At 44.6% G+C, this 4,538-nt stretch overlaps 1 long non-coding RNA gene across 1 annotated transcript; it reads left to right on the top strand.

Moving 5' to 3' along the window:
• The first annotated feature begins 1,625 nt into the window (after positions 1–1,625).
• On the top strand, positions 1,626–2,314 carry LOC146204756 (uncharacterized). The gene is made up of 3 exons (XR_014702912.1): positions 1,626–1,828; positions 1,912–2,084; positions 2,189–2,314. It is a non-coding gene; the product is annotated as an uncharacterized LOC146204756 (long non-coding RNA).
• The last annotated feature ends 2,224 nt before the right edge of the window (positions 2,315–4,538 follow it).

The following is a 4,538-nucleotide window of genomic DNA, read 5'->3' on the forward strand; positions in this document are numbered from 1 at the left end:
GGTAAGAATCACTTGCATATTACCTGTTGCTTGAGCACGCAGAATAAAAAAAAGCTACTTAGAACGAAAACATTCTCTGGAAGAATTGAGTTACCGTCAAGCTATAACGCACTGAGATTAAATGTCTTAAGTAATCACTCATCTCAGGGTATTTAAAGCCATCCGTTACAAGAAAATCTAGTTTATTGAAAGAAAAAAAAAGGTTTGATTAATGTGCACTTTCACTAAGTTGTTGACTCCTAAATATCGACATTGTCTTTATATTAACGTGCACTTTCACTAAGTTGTTGACTCCTAAATATCGACAGTCATACCTCTACACGGGTTCGATTGCACGCCCGAATAACGTAGCTTAATTGTTTGTGCACTGCTTTCGTCGTCCCATGCCTTCAATTGGTTTTTAAGCTCGGCTGTTTTCGTTTTTCTTTATTGCCTTTCATATATCCATTTTTAATTGTCCGCTTTCTGAGTCGTACGTTTGCCGTGCCGCACAAAACTTTCAACCCTTCTTCACCTTCACGGTCGCTCTATTCACGATGCCGCATGCCTCCTACACATCCCTTTCTCTCTCCCTGTTAGGCGACACCTTTTTTTTTTTTTTTTTTGCAGTCTTTACCTCCTACTTCTTCCACGTTTCCAGACCCACTGTGTTGTTATTCAAAAGCCTGTTTACCTGCTTGTCGTTCGCTTTTCATCTCCTTGCTATCATCTATATACCTTCAGCGGGGTACTCTATATATATTTCAATCGATCTGCAATGCCGACTTTTCTAGTGGCTTCAAATGACGCAATGTAGTCGGCATGGTTTGCATGTCAATCAACGGAATATATACCATTTTTGGGCTTAATAATTGGTTACTGATGACCAGCTGTATTTATTCAGCGCTCGAACGCATAGGTTGCACTTTTTGACTTCTTCATACATCCTGGCTCCACACCGCCCTCTTCAAAACGACTACATTGCAAAACGTGAATTAAGTGCTTTAGGAATGCTAACTCAAGCTGTACGGCGAATGAAGCGTGCTTTACGAGTGTGAATTCGTATGCCCCTCTCCAAGCTGTTTTCTTCGGAACCCAATTACTGTCATGTTGCTTCTCCGAGGTGTTGCCGACGGCCAAAATGGAAAATACATTAGATGAGCGCTAACAGTACTGAGCTCCGTTATTTGTCAAATGTTGACACTAGCAGATCGAGATGAGGCACAAGCGAAAAAGAACGTACTGATCCGCCCCGCCGCGCAGCGCGCATACGCGGGCGCCCGAACGGCTGACACACCAGTTGCTGGTGGCGCCCTCTGCGCTGCGGCGCCTCCATCATCGCAAAAGCGGCCCCCCGCTCCCATGCATTTCGCGCGCGGTCGTCACACTGCCCAATACTCTAGAGCACTATAACGGAAGCGCCGCAGCGCAGAGGGCGCCACCAGCAACTGGTGTGCCAGCCGTCCGGGCAGAAGCGTTTAGGGGTAGCTCGGCTAGAAACGCTGATTGGTGGACACGCCGCGGCCTGGCGTGACGTTTTTTGCGTCGGGCTCGATGCTTAACCGGACGTGACGTAGTCAAAAACTTGGTTTGCTTGTTTTTTTTCGTCCCTAGACGCTCTAGGGAATCGCTAGGTGCCCCCCGCTCTGGCAACGCGCGCGATTGCGGCATTCGGTTCGTGAATCTCGCTGCTGCATGGCGCCGGCGCGTTCGGTCACCGAGGTGCTCGACGATGGCGGGCCTGCGCGTTTACGTGAATGCGCTTTCGGCACGCCGATCCGTGCTTTACGTTGGGCGGAATGACGTTGATAATGGCGACGACCTGCGGGAGATCGCAAGCACCGTCAAGGTAGGTATAAATTGCGCAAAATTGTCTCGCATTTTGCTTATTTATAAGTGCTGTGTCGCTTGTCTCTCCCCACGTGCTTCCAGGACCTCGTGCAGCAGCAGCTCGTGGCATGGACGCTTCTCGTGTTCAAAAAAAAAAAAAAATCGGCCACGGCTATGGAGACCTCCACGAAAACATCCGCCGTCGGCAACTAACCGCTGCCTGACTGCTATGCTGAGGCGCACATCTGCCGTGCGCATTCTCAACCCTGATTGAGGTACAAGAACGCAGATTTCTTTGTCTAAGGTTTTGTAATATGCTGCGCATTCATCAAATCGCTATGTTCATAATGCAACTTTTTTCTACTCTTTTCTTTTACAGCACCGTTTCCTGTATGCTGCGAAGAGGCCGAGGATTTTCTTTGTACGCAGCAGCCCATGTCGGGGATCGCGGCATCGATCAGCTCTCCAAGATCATCGCCGCAACCCTCGTAAATGTCTACAATGGAAGCATGGCTACAGCATCCAGGGCAGCATATAACCAGGCACTGTGTACGACGTAGTGCACCACTGTTGACGGTGCACGGCAAAGGGCCACGAACGAGTGTAGGGCATTGTGTTCGAAACGCCGTCACGTCGCGCTGCGCATCCAAACGCCCCAGTGTTTCCTGGCAGACCGCAGACGTGCACATCCCGTACTCCTCTTCCCTCTCTACGTTGCACGTGGCTTCGTATCAATCGCCGCAGCCACCAAAATAACTTGCGCGCTAGGCCTTTTTACCAGGCTATACGTAAATACACGCATGCATAATCGTGTCAAATTTGATTTAATAAAATGCTACAGTGCTTATTACCTGCTTCCCTCACGCATTCTTCCGAGTCTTCGTGCAGCAGCTGCAGAACACGTGGCAAGCGTCACTCTGCTGCCGCGGCGAACGCTAACTAAGCCCATACAACAGCGTTAACAGCTAGTGCTCCAGTGTTGCAATGACGACAAACTATAGGCATCGCGATAGGCTACAATATACACCGCGGCTTTGTGCCGCTGTGTATTTTTTTTTTTTTTTATAAATGCATCACACTTCGAAGGTTCTAGTTGCCATGCAAGGATCACTTAACTCGAGAGCACGGGAAAAGGCAGAAGTGTACGCACCTGGATTCGATGCTGTGTACACGCGCCTTTTTTTTTTTTTTTTTTACGAAAGCGTTCTACGCGCTAGGCGTCCTAGACAAGGTTCAAGTGCAGTGTGCCTTTGTATAGTAACCATGTATGGGGCGAGCGGTTGCCATGTTTTCAGTTCACTTTTGTTGGCTGTTTCTTAAATAAAAATTGTAATTGGTCTTTGTATCTGTCACTGTGTCTAAAGAGCTGCTCTAGCCGAACCACGTACGTAGCGATAGATTGCACCGCGGCAGTATGGCTTTGTTCCAAGTTTAACAAAACAGTTGAGGCCAAACCAAAATCGGAAATGACCATTTCCAACTTGGATATTGGCCCCCAGTCAACAATTTGGAGTCCAATTCAATGGCAACACTTCAGCTCTGTGCCAACATTTCGTACAATTAAGGGAGTCGAAATTATGGAAATGGCATGCATTTGTGAACACCAAACATGCTTCACATCCAATTAACATGTCATGCAATGCTAATACATAAGCTCAATATTCTATCGGGGAACTCTATGAAATCTGCTAGAGCGTGGAGCACACGTTCGGTAGAGATATTTTTTTTTAATTACCAGCACTCGCAAAGGTATTGGAAATAATTGAATCAAGTCCCATTCAAGGAATCAGATGAACAGTAACAAAAACAAATCATCCTTTATATATTTTGTTTAGTACCTCAATGAAGAGTATTAGGCAGACTTTTGCAAAATTTGTACATAAATTACTTAATTCATATTGACAACAGTGTTCAGCTAACCATGTATGCCGATAATAGTGTGTTTATTACTGGCTTTGATCTCAATGAGACTATTTTACATTGAAATTATTTACTTGAAAAATCGTTTGCCTGGTCCAATTTCATGAAGAAATAAACACAGAAAAACTATTTTGTTTTGAGTCTGAAATAAGAAAATGATGTAAGAGATGGCTACCGATCTATAATAAAAATATTGACCTTGTAAAAACTCGCATAAGTCTTAGTGTGAATTTTTTTCATTTGAGATAGGAAATTCATATAAACAACACTGCAAATAAAAAAAAAAAGATCTTCAATGAGTGAGCGTTACCTTGATGTGGTACTGTCCTTGCCTTTAATTATGCAAGTCCTCACAGATAAGGTATTGCAGTTTTATGTGGGCAAGCACCACAAGAGCAAATATCAATAAAATGATAATTTTCAGTAAATTAAATGTGTGTTTCTTACATAACCGATACTGACTGCCGGTTTACGACATGACACCTCCGTGCAGAATACAGTATAATTATCTTTAACTATGAATGCCACTTGTTGCATGTTTCCTATTTTTCTTGGCAGGACAGTAAAAGCTTTCTTTACTCGATGGCACTGCTGCAATTTAGAGCCACTCCGTTTTTAACTCAAAACTCCAACCTCTGGTTTCTCCCGCACTTTCACACTTGGTGCAACCTGCAATCAATAAAACACAATCTAATGGTCTCACTGAATGAACTTAAACAGGTATTCCTGAAATTGTGAAAGCAGCTACGAATACACTTTTTAGGTTTGTAAAATCAGAAATGTTGCAAAGTTAAAGAGAACTGCAGAAT

The sequence above is a fragment of the Amblyomma maculatum genome, chromosome 1 (genome assembly GCF_055883805.1).
Source record: "Amblyomma maculatum isolate TAMU_Amacu chromosome 1, ASM5588380v1, whole genome shotgun sequence".
Classification (NCBI taxonomy): domain Eukaryota; kingdom Metazoa; phylum Arthropoda; class Arachnida; order Ixodida; family Ixodidae; genus Amblyomma; species Amblyomma maculatum.